Source organism: Globicephala melas, chromosome 20 (genome assembly GCF_963455315.2).
Source record: "Globicephala melas chromosome 20, mGloMel1.2, whole genome shotgun sequence".
Taxonomy (NCBI): Eukaryota; Metazoa; Chordata; class Mammalia; order Artiodactyla; family Delphinidae; genus Globicephala; species Globicephala melas.
The window spans coordinates 40807275-40823644 of record NC_083333.1 but is presented as its reverse complement, the minus strand read 5'-3'; the positions used below and the strand labels follow the sequence as shown (position 1 = coordinate 40823644).

The 16370-nt window shown below is 56.5% G+C and overlaps 1 non-coding gene across 1 annotated transcript; it reads right to left on the bottom strand.

Moving 5' to 3' along the window:
- Window positions 1-3477: 3477 nt before the first annotated feature.
- LOC115843827 (U6 spliceosomal RNA) lies at window positions 3478-3580 on the bottom strand. The gene has a single exon (XR_004035886.1). It is a non-coding gene; the product is annotated as a U6 spliceosomal RNA (small nuclear RNA).
- Between the last annotated feature and the right edge of the window lie 12790 nt (window positions 3581-16370).

Genomic DNA, 16370 nt, shown 5'->3' with positions numbered 1-16370 from the left:
CAATGCCGGGCTTCGCTCAGCACCCATTCATCGCATTCATGGTGTGGCCGTCACGGGGCTGGGTGCCCGAGAACTCAGCACTGAGTCAGCGAGTCCTGCCCTCAATGAGTGCAGGCAGGTGAGCGAGAGACAGACAGATGCACAGTCCGTCCAAGCACCGTGTTACTGTGTGGTGATGAAAGTGTGTGTGTACAAGCACCTGGGAGGAGCGGGAAGGAGCGACTCATTCAGACCAGGCTGCTGAGGGCAGTTTCATAGGGAGGGACCAGAAAGCTGGGTTTCGAAGCCAGGGCAGGGCTTTGCCAGGCAGAGAAGACGAGGTGCGAATTCATCCAGGCAGAAGTGCGGACGTGCCCAGTGTGTTTGGGGGCCATCAGGAGACTTGCAGCTGGATCACAATTTCAGGGGGAGCAAGAGGAAAGCAGATCTCGAAGGAAACCCCTTTGTTCAGCTACTATTAATTGAGCACCTACTGTGTACTGGGCACTGCCCTAGCCTCTGGGGATATGGTGATGAACACAAAAGAAACCATTTTTGCTTTTATGGAGCAGATATTCTAGGGGGTAAGATGGACAGTAATCAATCCAGAGAATGAGACATTCTTCAGGGAAACATGAAAGGGAATGTGAGTGCTTCTGGGGCGGCGCAGGAAGGCCTCTTCTAAGTGACATTTAAGGGGAAAACTGAATTAAGGAAGGAGCGAGCAGGTGCAGGGAAGGGCATTCCAGGCCAAAGTAGGAACTAGTGCAAAGGCCTTGGAGCTGAACCAAGACACTCCTTTTCAGGGAACTAGAAGAAGGACCAGTATGGCTGGGGTGGGGTGAGCAGAGGAGAAAGTGGGGCTACGTAAGCTCAGAAAGGGGCAGGGCAACGTTACAGAGTAGTGGTTCTAAGCCCTGATGCACAGAGCTGGGCCCGGGTGGTGCTAACGAGAGCCAAGGCTGAAAACCATGCTGCAGAGCCTGGGAGACCAGGGGAAGGCACGTACATCCACGTCAAGAAGTTTTTGTTTGTTGGACTGCAGACTTCCCAGAGCCCTTAACAAGCTAATGTGCATTGTGACTGTACGAGGAGAAGACAGAGCGCTAAGCGTTTCCCAAACTTAATCACCCACGGATCCACTTTCAGGGGGTGCATGTGGAGCTACTGTTCCTTGGAACCCATTTTGGGAATCTAATGGCCAATTCATAGTGCATATTAGTGGGAGAAATGGCTAGAATGAAAGTTGGAAAGAGAGACCTCCATGAAAAGTGTGCTGCAGAGTTCGGACTTTATTCTATAGCAATACAGTCATCCAAGCATTGCTGTACTGTTTTGTTTTTAGTTTGTCTGTTTAGAGATTTTAATTATACAAAGAGAGATGACTGATCTCTTCAATGTCTCGGTTTCCCAGTTAATAATATCTCTTGGAGAGCCACCTCACCCTCTTTTTTTTTTTTAATTTATTTAATGTATTTAAATTATTTTTTATTTTTGGCTGCGTTGGGTCTTCGTTGCCGTGCGGGCATTCTCTAGTTGTGGTGAGCGGAGGCTACTCTTCGTTGCGGTGCACGGGCTTCTCATGGCAGTAGCTTCTCTTGTTGCAGAGCACAGACTCTAGGCACGCGGGCTTCAGTAGTTGTGGCACATGGGCTCAGTAGTTGTGGCTCGCGGGCTCTAGAGCGCAGACTCAGTAGTTGTGGCGCACGGGCTTAGTTGCTCCGCGGCATGTGGGATCTTCCCAGATCAGGGCTCAAACCTGTGTCCCCTGCATTGACAGGCGGATTCTTAACCACTGCACCACCAGGAAAGTCCCTCACTCTCTTTAATTTAATCCATCGTGACCGTGAGCTGTAATTCACTCACTCCTGTCCCCCTCAAAACGGTGTCCAGCTTTTTTTGCTTTTTACAAACAATGGTGTAATAAACCTCCCTGAACATAAGCCTGGTGAACTTTTACAAATATATCCTTAGGGGAAATTTTAGCCGTGGGATTCCTGGGTGAAAGGGGAGATCCATTTTCTCTTTTGATAGCTCTTGCCAAATTTTCATTCAGAGTGAATTGAAATTATATCTTTGCTTTAAAATACTCTAATCTCCCCCACAAAAGATGGTGGAGGGGAGAGAAGAAACAAGAATGGCCCCATGTTGACGGGACATAGAGAACAGACTGGTGATTGCCAAGAGGGAGGGGGTTGGGGGAGGGGTGGAGTGGGAGTGTGGGGTTAGCAGATGTCAGCTATTATATACAGAATGGATAAACACCAAGGTCCTACTGTAGAGCGCACGGAACTATGTTCAATATCCTGTGATGAACCATAATGGAAAAGAATATTTAAAAAGGAATATATATAACTGAATCACTTTGCTGCACAGCAGAAATTAACACAACATTGTAAATCAACTATACTTTAATGAAAAAAATATTGAGGGGCTTCCCTGGTGGCGCAGTGGTTGAGAATCTGCCTGCCAATGCAGGGGACACGGGTTCGAGCCCTGGTCTGGGAAGATCCCACATGCCGCGGAGCAACTGGGCCCGTGAGCCACAACTACTGAGCCTGCGCGTCTGGAGCCTGTGCTCCGCAACGGGAGAGGCCGCGACAGTGAGAGGCCCGCGCACCGCGATGAAGAGTGGCCCCCGCTCGCCGCAACTAGAGAAAGCCCTCGCACAGAAACGAAGATTCAACACAGCTAAAAATAAATAAATAATTTTTTAAAAAAAAAATATATATATATATTGAAAAGAGAAAAAAAGGAATGTCAGCATGTTGACAATTATTGAAACTGAGTGATGGGCATATGGGAGTTTGTTCTGCCATTCTCTCTACTTTTGTGTATATTTGAAATTGCCACAGTTTTAAAAAAAGGTCACAGGCAGCCCCAGGGCCCTGTACCAGTCTTGGATCTTCACCTCTAAGTTTTCCTGAAAAGTTCTACAAATTTTCGTTCCCACCCACTATGAATGAGAATAACTCCTCCCTCCACCCACCACACCCGTCAGCACTGGGTCTCACCAAGCTTTGAAGTTTGTTGTTGTTTTCCAATTTCTGTCTTTTTGATCGTTGAAAAAGGCCTCTCTATTGCTTCAGTTTCCATTTCTTTATTCATGAGTAAGACTGACTATCCTTCCCTAAATTTTTAGTCCCTTCTTGTTTGGTTGGTTTTTTTAATTTAATTTTTATTTTATATTGGAGTAGAGTTGATTTACAATGTTGTGTTAGTTTCAGGTGTAAAGTGATTCAGTTATACATAAACATATATCCATTCTTTTTCAGATTCTTCTCCCATATAGGTATTATAGAATATTGAGTAGAGTTCCCTGTGCTTACTACTTACAGTAGTAAGTCCTTGTTGATTATCTACTTTATATATAGAAGTGTGTATCTGTTAACCCCAACTCTAGATTGTCCCTCCCCCCTACATTTCCCCTTCGGTAACCATAAGTGTGTTTTCAAACTCTGTTTCTGTTTTCTAAATAAGTTCATTTGTATCATTTTTTTTAATATGGAATGCTTCACGAATTTGGGTGTCATCCTTGCCCAGGGGCCATGCTAATCTTCTATTGTTCCAGTTGTAGTACGTGTGCTGCCAAAGCCAGCACCCTTCTTGTTTTTTATGAACCAGCTGTTCCTAGTCTACACCTTTTTTTTTTTTTTCCTGTGGGATCTTGTCCCTCCTGACGTGTGTGAGCTTTTGGTCAACGTGAGAAGGAGGCCTTTCCCACATGGGTTGCAATGTCTTTTCCCAGCTGACCACTGGTCTTCCAACTTTGTTTACAGTGTTTTTTTCCCCAAACAAAACGATTTCCCTTAGGTCACATTTGCTAATTTTTTCTTTTATGCCTCTGGGCATAAAAGAAGCGCTCACTTTGGTGGCGATGTGAAAGCCGGAAGGGGGCCAAGGGCCAGCCCCGGAGCTAAAGGGATGGTCTGGGAGAGAGATGATGAGGGCAAGGATGGGACACAGTGGCCGACAGGGAGATGGACCTAAGCGGGGGAGGCGTCAGGATGAGTCTGCATTTTCAGGGTTGAGCAGGTGGGCAGGTAATATGCCACTGACTGGGTCCGAGAAGCCAGAGAGAAAAGCAGGGTTCAGAGGAAGAAATCAATTCACTGACCTCAAAGCACGTACCACCCTGTGTGGTCACACCTATTTCCTGTCTCCTCCTCCACTCAGGCAGGGACCCTGCCTCCTTTCTGTCCCCAGGAACAGACATAGCAAATGGTGCTTGATAACTGCAGAAATGTATGAATATGTGAATGACCTGAGTTCGAGGTGCCTCTGCCTGGGTGGAGATGCCAGGGTGTGGAAGGAGGCACTCACAACTGAAGGGACTTTCTCCTCCATAATCCCCCAACACCACCACCAAGGGACTGATGGGGCTGCCACCTCGTCTGAGCCAGCTGGACTTGGCTGGGTCCACCAACCGGCCACGTGGAAGCCTGTCACGCTTTGTGGCAGAAGACAAAGGGCTGCATTCGGTCCTGAAAACTCTAGCATCCACGGGCTTTGTGGTTGTGGCAGCTGGGGAAGCCTCCTGGGCGCCAGGCGAGGAAGTCCTCCACCTAGTGGCCAGCGAGGGAAGCGGGGAGACTCCCGAGGCAGAGCCCTGGGACTAGTTCCCTGGGGAACGTTCTAGAAAAGCTGGCTGGCCTCGAGGAAGGCTTCCAGGGCAGGTTAGGAGAGCCAGTCGCGTTTCTGGGTTGATTTCAAGGTCGCCACCTGGAGACAGGGGGTGCAAACACTGACCGGACAGCATCTGACCAGGGAACAGAGGAAAGGGAGAAGGAGGACACTGGTGGGGCTCCCACCTCACGTGGTCGTCTCTTCTCACCCTTCTGCTCCGTAGCCCGCAAGGGGGAAGCCAGAATGCTTCCATCAGGACTGCAGGCCCGGGCGCTTTCCAAGAATGATCTAATCCTAGTTAAACCCCGGGCTCAAGACCGCGCCAACTGGAGCCTCAAATCTGTAGCGGGAGCGCCCTCTGCTGGCCGCCCTGGGTCGCGCGCCTCTGCCAAGCAGTCCCGGGAGGTGGCACCTGCGACTAGCGTAGGGACCACGGGACTCAAGACATCTTCCACCTGCGCTTCACACCGGCGCCTTCTCCAAGGGCCTGGCTCCTCCTCACCGTCTTCAGCTCCTCTCCCTGTAGTCCCGTGACCCCCGTAGCACCAGGGGCCCCGGCTGGGCCATTGCGTCCATTCCAGGCCAATGGACATGAAATTCCTTGTTGAAGCTGGCCTGTGTATTGCATTATGCCTCTCCTCCCCTCGTTCTCCATCTCCAAAAAACCTTTCCCTGCCTCTGGCACAAAGCCCTCCTCCCGCAACCCCGTGCTTAGACCTTTCTATTAAATGGCTCACCCCAAAGGTACTTCTTACCGAGACTCCCCCAGCCCTGAGTGGGAGGGTCCCCGAGGACCCCCTTCATGTGGACCACCCCCTTCCTGCCTCCAGCCCCCTGGGGCAGCAGCTGCTGTGGGCTGGCTCCTGCTGGAGCGCCCCACGCAGAGTACGGCACCTGCTCCCTTCACAATAGATGGATCACGTCTGCGTGCAAAGCTCTGTGAGTGCCTGGTGTGCGCATGTGTCTGGGCGTGCCTTGCGCGTGCGTGCACAGCGAGTACGTGCACCTCTGTGGGGTCTGCAGAGTGACCTGGGTGGGGCTCCTACCCCGGGCGGCGGCGGCGCGGAGAGGGAGGAAGCCAGCGTCCCGCGCCCCCAGGAGGCAGCACTGAGCCGCCCTGGCCTCGCCGGCAGCTTAACAGGCAGAAAGAGCCCTGTGTCTCACCCACGGGGCCTGGAGAGAAGTGCTTCAGGTCTGCAAAGAGAGCAAGGGAATAACAGCCCAAAATCCCCATTGCGGGTCGTGGTGAGATGGGAGAGGGTGCTGTCAACGTTTCTAAGATCGGGTGGTGGGTTCACAGGTGTTTGTTGTCTTAATTCTTAAATCCTACCCATATTTTGTAGATATTATTTTGAATCCATTTGGTGGTACTTTTTTTCTTTCTAGTAAAGGTTGACCTCAGCTCTCTCTAGAACAGGGAAAGACCCCTTGCCCCTCTGAGTCAACTTCTGGGGCAAACATGAGCCTGGCAGCTCCTAGGGTCTCCCCAGACTCCTGGAGGGTTCCCTGGGGTTGACCTCCACCCTGGGGAAGGCGAGACGGAGCTTCTCCCACGGCCCTGGGTCCCCTGCCACCACCCCCCAGGATTAGCCACACCTTTACACGCAGCTTACACGCACATTCGCACGCCCATGGCCCCACGCTCACAGACTGACATATGCACACACTCCCATTCACACTCTCCCACTCATACAACTTCATACCACACACTCACACGCATTCGTAGACTCTTACGCTCTCAGGCACATTCACATACACACACTCAGGCTCCCACCTTCACACACTCGCCCACAGCTTTCACATAGTCACACTCACACGTTCATAATCACAGATGCACACGAACTCACACACTCATAGATCCATACACACTCGCACAGAGTATATACACATTCACAGACACTCACAATCAGCTCTCACACACATTCACGCAGACTCACACCCATTCACACTCACAGACTTGCACACCCACACGCCCATGCACACTCACCTGTATCCACACCCTCACACATGCATACAGACGTGCACAGCCTCACACTGATTCACATTCACAGACTCACACTTTCACACACTCATGGGCACTTTCACACTCGTGCACACACACTCACACAGCCTCTCCCGGCTCGTCCTTTACCCACCCACTCACACAAAGCAGCCATTGCCATGCACACTGGCCCATTAACCTTGAGTCCTCCCTGTGGGGGGGTGGGGAGCTTCCACCCACCTTGCTCTCAGAGAGATTTCTGGAATCTGCCCAGGAGGCCCCAATCCCAAGGTAGAGGGGTGATTTTCCTCGGACTGGAGGCAGCAGAATCAGGGCCGGGATCACGTGACAGCCCTTTACAAGTCTGCAGGCCTCAGAGGAATTCCCCAAGCTGCCTGCACCCATTCACTAGTTCATTCTCTCACTCCCCGACCTCCATGAGGGAGAGCCCGGAGACGTGGCAGGGGACACACGTGACAGTGGGCCCTGGTCTTAGGGGGCTCTGTCCCCGGGGGAGGCACCAGACGTCACAAGCTGGTTGAGCAGGTGGGGCCGTGGGAGCACCTAAGAGGGACCCCCGATGCAGCCCAAGAGGCAGGACAGCTGGGGCAGGTGTCTGAGCAGGGACCTGTATACATAAGGGTCACAGGTAGACACTAGCCTTCCTGGCAGGAGATTGGCGTGTGCAAAAGCCGGGAGGCCCCAGGGCCTGGCACCCTCAGGGAAGTGAGACGCCTCGGATGGGGGGCGTTGGCTGGGGAGGCTGAGATGGGAGCTGGGCCTGGAGAGGCGGCCAGGGGCCCGCAGTGGAAGGCCCTGTATGCTCTGCTAAGGAGCACAGCCTCTCTCTTGAAGGCCACAGGGTTCCCTGATCAACCGTGAAGGACAGGCGAGGACAAAGCCTCTCTGGAGAGGCCAACAGTGTGTCCAGAACCTCTGGGAATGGCAGGTGCCCTCAGCCCCTATCCCAGGAGGAGAGTTAGCCCAGAAACCCCATCCACTGGTTCAGGGAGCACCCCAGAGGTGAGCTGCGCGCTTCCCTAACGAATCAGAGCACGACCCCAGTGAGTGACAGAGTCTGTCTGTGCAGAGGGTCAGAAACAAACGTGCAAACCAAAACCCTGGGAATCTTCAGGAAGAGTGGCCAGCTTCTCCCAAGCAGCCTGGCCCGGCTGAGCCACTGGCTCTAGCCCAGCAAGGAGTGAGGGGGTGTGGGGATGCCCCACGGGAAGGAGCAGGGGCTGGGGAGGCCAGCGGAGCAAAGCTGGGGACAGCATGGGGGAGGCACAGGGTCCTGGCTCCCCAGCCAGCGCCCATTCCTGTATGAGGAAGGGTGGAGCTGCTCCAGCCTACACGTTCCAGCTGCTGCCGCACCCTTCCAGCCTGTTCTCACCTGTTCCCACGGTTTCCCAGCCTGCCCCAGGCCCAGTTCTCAGTGCTAACTCCCAGAATCCTTCAGGGTTCAGAATCCAGCTAGAGAGACCCTGGTCTGAATGTCCAGAAATCCACCTCCACTGGGACAACTGCCTCCCCCCAACACAAACGTGTGCGCACACACACAGACACACATGCACACACACACTGAACCACCCTTAGCCCAAGACACCGGGACACAGAGCTGGCTTTCAGAGGCCGAGGCACTTCCTTACACTTCAAACAGCACCACTCCCGGGGCCAAGTGCTGCTCTAGAGGGTCTGCAGGAACAGGGTCACGCAGAACGCCAGCTCTAGGGCTCAGCCGTTGGAAGCCAGGGAGGGGGGAGCCTGAGGGGTGCTCAGTGATGGGCTAGATGGGGTAGAGGCTGTGCCCACCTGCTCCCCCCTCCCCTGGCCCAGGCCCCCTGGTCGCCCGGCACTCAGCCTGCTGCCTCTCCAAGTGACATGCTGAGTTGACATTTCAGCTTGTCCCCTGCCCCTCCTCCGACAGCCCCGGTGTCACCCTTCCCGACCTTCTGTGCAGGACAGTATTCCCACGCCCACTCTGGGCTCGGGGCCAGGGCCCGTTGGTTGCCACCAAGGCCTGGGAAGTGGTTTCTGCAGCCCAAGCAGCCCTGGGCCTGCCCAGGAAACAGCCCGGCCCTGCCTGCTGCGGAGACGTGACGGAGGCGACCAGCCCAGGCCCCGCGGGCTGAACTCAGAACTGCTGAGGCCGTAGAACTGGGTGACTCGGGAAGGCAAGTGGCGTCTGGCAGCCATTCGCTGGAGTGAATGAAATGCCAGCTCTACCAGCAGCCCTCAGAGGAAGTGGGGAACCGTGGACAGGGTCCCCAGAGCCCAGATTTGAGGTTACCTCCCCTACCCCCGGGCAGGGGCCTGGCCTGACCCACAGAGGCTGGTGGGGACACCGCAGAGCTGGGGTGGAGGGTCCCCCGTGGGGAAGGGGTGGTGGCCCAGCACAGCCCATCTCAGGTCTCAGTCTCAAGGTCACAGTCCGCCCACCAAGAGCCCAGGGGCCTCACATTCCCCCCCGACCCCAGCCTGCACCCCACCCAGCAGGTAGGTAGGGGGGTCTGTCCTCCTTTGACAGGAGAGGAAACTGAGGCCCGGAGAGGGGAGGTGGACTGTGGCAACGTTTCACAAAGGAGAGGTGGGGACTGGCCTTGACCAACCCCTGCGTGGATCCCTAGCAGACCCCTGCCCTGCAGAGAGCCCGGCGGGCACGCGGAGGAAGCAGGGAGGGGCAAGCTGTAGGCAGCCCCCAGAGCTGGAGCCCCGTGGACACAGGGCCCCCCTCAGAGCCTCCGCCCCGGCACCGCACCTGGCACCCAGGGTTCCAAGCTGCTGAGGACAAAGGCCTCCCTGAGAGACTGGGCGCTACAAACAGGATGAGCCCCCTGCTGCTCCCTGGCCTTGGAGGGGCCCTCGTCACCCCCCAGCTGTCGGAACACGCTTCACCCTTCCACCAGCACTGGCTGAGCCATGAGCGGGACCAAGGCCCAAACCGCAGGTGGGCGGCATAAGCCTCAGCGTCCAGGTCTCCAAGCGCAGAGGCAAAAGGGGGGCCTGAGGAGGGGCTGAGCAGTGGGCACCCCAATGCCCGGGCCATGGTGGGGGGCTGGGGCTCCAGCAGGATCCCCCCCCCCGCAGGTATGTGCAAGGCAAGCAGACACCCCGGTCCAGGCGGGGTCCCTACAAGGCCAAGGTCAAGGTGCTGAGCTGCCTCTGGGGCAGGCGGGGGCCTGGGCAGGGCCCAGGACTCATAGCTTGGCCAAGCCCAGACGCACCCAGCTTGTGAGGAATGTGGACCCCGCCTGGGCTGGCCCTGGGAAAGCTGCCACCCCCGTGGCTCCTGCCCGGCCCTGACTCAGCCTGGGTGGGCCGTGGGTGTGGAAGATGCAGCCTCAGCAGGATCCAGTCTCCCCAGCCCCACCCTCTCCTCTGGCCCACCGGGGACTGAAGCAGGGTACAGGGCCTGACAGAGGGGCCGAGAACTGGAACGGCACACACGGGGTCTCAGGACTTGGGAGACAGCCGGGACACAGATCTGACTTGCCCTTCCCTGCACTGCCCAGGGCATGCCTGCATCAGATTCCCCCAAACATCAGAGAGCAAGGCATTCTAAACACAGTGGTCTGGCCCCTAGGACCCGAGCCCTCTAGCACGGGCATCTCACATCCCTGAGTCTCAGTTTCCTCATCCATAAAGGGGGGCCAGTGATGGTTCCTCTCCACAAAGCCAGGCAGAGGTGGTGGGAGAAGTTTCTGCTTAACCTGCAAACATTGGACCAGCAGTTTCAATTGATCACAGCTCTGACCAGGCCTGGTAACTTGGGGAAGGGCCCATCAGCTCCGGGGTGGTACCCCCAACCCAGGGAAGAGAAGCAGAAAGACCCTCGGGTTCCATCACTCCCTAAGTGGCAGAGGCATTCACCAGGGAGGCCCGGTGAGCCCTGTGCCCCACAGCTGGGTGACTCCATCTGTCCTCTGTCTCTGTCGCCCATATGGATGTTCCCGAACTCCCCAGGACAGAGGCTGGGACTCCCCACTGAGACCCGGAGCTCCCAAGGTCTGGGGCCATGTTCCTCCCTGACGGGGGCTCCCCAGGGACAGACACCCCATCTGCCTGTATCGCCCCACAATCCCAAGCCCTGGGCCACAGAAACCAAAGGCCAGTGAAGGTCAGAAAAACTGTCCTTCCCCTCTCCAGCGCCATCCCAGCTTCCCCAGGCCCTGACCCCCTCTGCTCACCCACCCAAGCAGCCCCAAACGTGGGGCTGGACCGGCCTCCCAGTGCCCCTGCCCCAACCTGGGGGCTGGTGAATGTCCCATCCCTCCCCTGCTGCCCCCCAGCCAGAACAGAAGGACCCTCTCATACCCTCCCTCCCTGAGCCCTTCCCACAGCCCAGCTGGCCCAGGAGGACTCTCTTGCTTAGATCCACACTTCCCCCTGTGATGTACCTGGCCCGTCTCTGCCTTCCACACACTACCAAGTCTGAAGGGCTGAGGTTGGGGCCACACCACCCAAGGCTGCTGGGACAACAGCCCTGGCTCCCCTGAGCTTGAGAAGGGAGGGAAGGGTCTCTAGGCCCAGAGACCCTGCTGCCCTCTCCCCCCACCCTGCCTGCCTCCCCCCTCCCCCAGCCAGGCTTCTCCCTGACCAGGCACAAAGGCCCAGGTTCGGGTGTGACCTTGGCAGGGCAACGAGTCTGTATTGTTGGGTGTTGTGCCTCCATTACCAAGGAGAGAGGCTGGGGCTGGCTCCCTGCCATGTTTGGGCCCCAGGCTGAATGCATGGGTGGGGAGGGAAGGCAGAGGATTTGGGGTGTGAGCTCAGTGCCCGCTCCCAGGGCCTGCGGGCAGGGAGGGCCGCCTGGGATTCTAAGCCACCTGGGCTGATTCAGACTTGCTCCCACCCTACCTTTCTGCCAGCTCTGGGAGGCACCAGGCCAGGTGGAACCGGGCGAGGGAAGGGCTGGCTCCCCTGCTGCTCAGATGGGGGCAGGGGGCCCCACACAGCAGGCACTGCCATGTCCCGACCCCCAGGACTGACTTTGCACCGCCCAGGACTCAGGCCACCTGGGAGAGGGTCCAAGGACTCCAGGTCAAGTCACCACCCTTCTTCGACCTCAGTTTCCCCATCTGTAAAGTGTCAGGAGCTGGCCTGGGCGGTCCCTGAGAAGCCTCCCTAGTTCTGTTTGCCCACCATGAGCTGGGTCGGCTTGAGCCGGGAGGCGGAGGGGATCGCGGCCGGCTGGATTTCTGCAGGCCGCTGCCCATCCTGGGGCTGGCACAGCTGAGTGCCAACGGGTGGCTGAGGGCAGGAGCCCAGGGCTGTGGCCAGGAATCGTGTCAGAGGAGAGGGGGCCTCCCTGTCCCTCGCCCGACGGCTAGGGCTACCCTTTCTCCCTCTCCCAGCAATGACCAGGCAACAACTGAAAGAACCTCGGCCTGACCTCCGGTGACGCCTCACCAGCTCCCAGCCCCTCAGACAAAAGGCAGCTTCAATTGTTAGAACATGCGTTGAGGCCTGACTGTGTGTCTGACTCTGTGCTCAAGGCTGGGAGGCCGGACCGAGGCCCCATCCCAGTGCCAGGGACACAGCCATGGTGCAGGAGGCCACAGGCACCACGGAGCAGCCCATGGGGACAGAGCAGGGCAGGCCTGGGGGAGGGGGAGGGGGAGCTGAGGCAGAGGAAGGAGGGGAAGGGGCTTAGGGAGGCAGACAGTCAGCCGCACCGCAAAGAACACGATGAGCATGGGCATTTGGGGCTGGGACGGTGGAGGTGAGGCCAAGACATCAGCAGGCAGTCGGGGAGCTGGTCTCCAAGGGCCTTGTGACCAGGCTGAGACACTGAGAATGGGGGTCATCGCAGGGGGAGGGGAAGGACCTGGCCCCAGGAGGTGGGAACCCACCTCCCCACAAGCAGACACCATCTCTGGGCCCTGACCGAGGCTCTAGACACCACGCGGAAATCCCGAAACCTAGGTCTTTGCTTTGGATAAACACATGAGCTAAGGCCCATCTAACCCAGACCCGCCCTCCAAAGCCTTAATTTGGCAAAACAGAGAGAAAAGAGGCTCGTTCGTGCAAGTGCGCCAGCTGCTGGACCACTGGGCTGCTGGAGGTGGGGCAACCACGGGGCTGACGTGGCTGGAAGCAGAGGGTCCTGGGCAGGGACGGCCCCAGGCTGGAAGGGGAGCCAGCGACTACACTCAAATGCCCGCGGGGCTGGGCCCCCAGGTGTGGACAGTGCAGGGGGCTGGGCCCCAGGGGTGGACAGTGCAGGGGGCTGGGCCCCCAGGGGTGGACAGTGCAGGGGGCTGGGCCCCCAGGTGTGGACAGTGCAGGGGGCTGGGCCCCCAGGGGTGGACAGTGCAGGGGGCTGGGCCCCCAGGGAATGGAGACCCCCGGGAGCAGCCGTCCCCGTTTGCTGCTGGCAGAGAGGATCCCAAAGAGGCCAGACCTCTGCCCGCTCAGGAAGCTGGGACTCAGGATTTGATCACGAGGCCTCTGATCTTTTAAACGTAGACACTGATTCCAAAATGACACCGCAGGCAGATCAAACAGAGCATGTGCCTGAGAGAGCCTCAGAGTTCTGGGGGCCTGAGGGACTATGGAACAAAATGGCCCCCCGACAAAGGAGTCAACTGAGACCCATAGAAGAAGGACCAGGCCTGCAGACAGTTAGGACCAAGTCGGGCCAAAGCCAAGGCCCCTGACTCTCCCATGCTCCCCCGGCACCTCCACCCACCTCCCAGAGGAACCCTGGGAAAAGCAGCACACACCTCTCCACCCCTCGCCTGCCCCCGCCGTGCAGACCCACCCAGCTGAGGGGCAAGGGCCATGTGGCCCCTCACTAGCCATCCCCCCTCCCCAGCAGGCCTTTGACCCCACACTTCCGGCTCCCAAGGTCTCCCACACTCCTCAGACCCCACAGCTGCAGAATTGCTCTCCCACTCTACGGAAAAGGGAAACCGAGGCCAGCGAGGCCAGATCATGGCCCAAAGTTCCTCTATGACAAGTTCCAGCCAGTGGGGAGGGGATCTGTGTCTGCTTGTAAGTCCCTGTAACTCAGGCACCGCCGGCAGGCCCCAACTTGCAGGGCAGGGTGAGCAGGGCTGAGTCAGAAGCAGGGCCGGGCAGGTTCAGAGCAGCCTGAGCACAGAGCCAAGTGCAGAGACGCCAGCCTCAGCCTCCCCTGCTGGAGACTGAAGTGGGGGCTAAGCAGGGGCCAGGCACCCTTAGGGTCAGGGGTGAATGCACAGCGCAAGAGCAGGCGCCGGCCCCGGCTAGAGAGAGCAGGGTGCTGAGGGCCCAGAGTGTCAGTGGTTCCCACACCGGGGCCCCTCTCTCCTCTGGTGCTTTCTGCCATCCCATCCCTTAGCCCACTTCTAACCCTGGGCCACAGCCAGGGGTTTTAATGCTGGCCTTTGCGGGGCGGTGGGGGGGAGTAAGGAGAACTACCCCCATACACGTGTTGCCTGGTGCCCCAGGGCCTCGAGGGCCAGCCCGGGGGTCTTGAGGAGCCCCATTCACGCTGGGATGTTCAGCGCCTGCTCGGTGCCGGGTCCCAGGCCAGGAGACACAGAGGAACAGGCCTCGGCCTGATGTCAGGGTGTCCCAGCCCCGGGGGAGAAGAGGGCAAGAGAAAACTAAAATCCCACGGAGCAGCTAGGGCCTATCAGCCGTGAAGGGCAGGCAGGGGGAGAGAAGCGCGCCTAGCAGCTCATATGCACAGGATTCATCCCGGCATTCAGTCTGGGCTTTTTGCAACTTTGTGTCTGTACACAGAAAAATGCACGAACGGAGCAGTAGTTCATCAAGTGATCCCTCCACGTGCTACCATTACACATTAAAATTACCTGTTAAGATACGAAAATGCAAATGGATCTTAACAAAAACTTTCCTTTTTTAAGGACGTGAAAAGCAAAGTGGGAGGATTTAGAATGCTACAATTTAGTTCCTAAAATACAGACATATTTTGAATATAAATGATCTGAGGGACAGACATAGTGTAGGTGCTTGGTCCAGAGAGTGAATTTTTATAATTCATATTATCGCCATACTTCTTACATAGTAAATACAAAATAAATGTTGAATAAATCAGAAGGAAGGAAGAAAGAAAGGAAGGAAGGAAGGAAGGAAGGAAGGAAGGGAGAAAGAAAGAAAGAAAGAAAGAAAGAAAGAAAGAAAGAAAGAAAGAAAGGGAGGGAGGGAGGGAGGGAGGGAGGGAGGGAGGGAGGGAGAGAGAGAGAAAGAAAGAAAGAAAGAAAGAAAGAAAGAAAGAAAGAAAGAAAGAAAGAAAGAAAGAAAGAAAGAAAGAAAGAAAGAAAGAAAGAAAGAGGAAGGAAGGAAGGAAGGAAGAAAGAAAAAAAGAAAAATACATGTGTAATCCCTGTGCAGCTCGGTGAATTTTCACAAAGTGAAACCAGCACCCGTATAACCAACACCCAGATCACAGTGACTTGAGCATCTCCCAGAGCCCCCACCCCCCCCACCCCGAGCTCCCTTCCAGGTGCTAACCACCCCCCAGGGGAACCATTACATCTAACAGCAGAGACTCATAGGACCTGCTTTCATGCTTTATATAATTGGACTCATAACACAAGCTCCTTTTATGTCTTCTTGCTGAACATTACATCTGCAAGGTTCTCTCACTGCTGGAGAGAATCCTGTTGTGTGAACAGATGTGTAGGATGGTGACAGGGATGTGGGAAAGGACATTCCAGGCAGGGGAACTTGGGGGACAAAGGCAGGGAGGTGAGAAACAGCCCAGGCCCCAACCTTGCTCCCACAGCAAGTATCTGGAGCTTGGAGGACCTCGCCGGTGCCCCTCCTCACCCAAAGAGGGTCACTGCTTACCACCAGACCAGCTCCCAGGATGGGCATCAGCCAGGAGCCAGGCCTGAGTCTGCAGCCCAAGACCTCCCCAAAACTCCCGGCTCTGTGTCCTGTCCACCGCCTCCCAAATCCAGTCTGCTCCCCTCCCCCACCACCATGTAATCTGCAAGAAGAGGAAAGGCACCAGATATGCTCATTGTATGCAAATAATATGCAAATGAACTAGACTCCCTGGGTCAGCTTGGACAGTGAGTGACCAGAGCAAGGGGACAGCAGACCTTCAAACTCCAAGGGGATAGACCACCCCCAGCACTGTCTCAGTCCTCCCACTAGTTCCTAGAATACATAGCCCTCACCCCCAAACCTTCACCCCGAAGCTCCAGTCTCCTGCTCTTCCCTTCACCTACTGGTTCAACTTTGAGTCACAGGGGGGCTGCAGGATGGAGGCCTTGAGGTGGGCTCAGCCCCTGCCTTCCAGGAGCTCACAGTCTATCTGGGAAGTGGACACAGACACAGCCACCACTCCCCAGTAGAGAGCCGGGCTCAGGACAGCGCTTCTCAGCCTTGAAATTACCTGGGGACTTGGGAACTCAGTAGTTCTGGGTGTGGCCCGAGACTCTGCATTTCTGGCCAGCTCCCAGGGGATATTGATGTTCCTGGTCCCAGGCCACTCTGCAAGCACCCAGGAGTATAGAGGTGTGTGCACAGTGCCCCTGGGAACACGAGGGGGCTGGGAGAAAAGCAGGTAGAAGAGCCGTTAGGAACCAGCAGGCCAGGCTCAAATCTCAGCCCTGTCCTGATTTGCAGTGGGCACGTGTCTCCCCAACCCAGAGCTCGGGGTCCTGAGCTGAAAGATGCCCATGGATAACAACTGCCCCCACCTCACCAGGTTCCCGAGGCTTCAGTGAAACAGGACTTGTCAAGGGCCTCCGTGAAGCCTGGCACATTGCAAGTGCTTGATAATTGGGAGACATTAAAAAAAAAAAAATCTAAGGTTGACTAG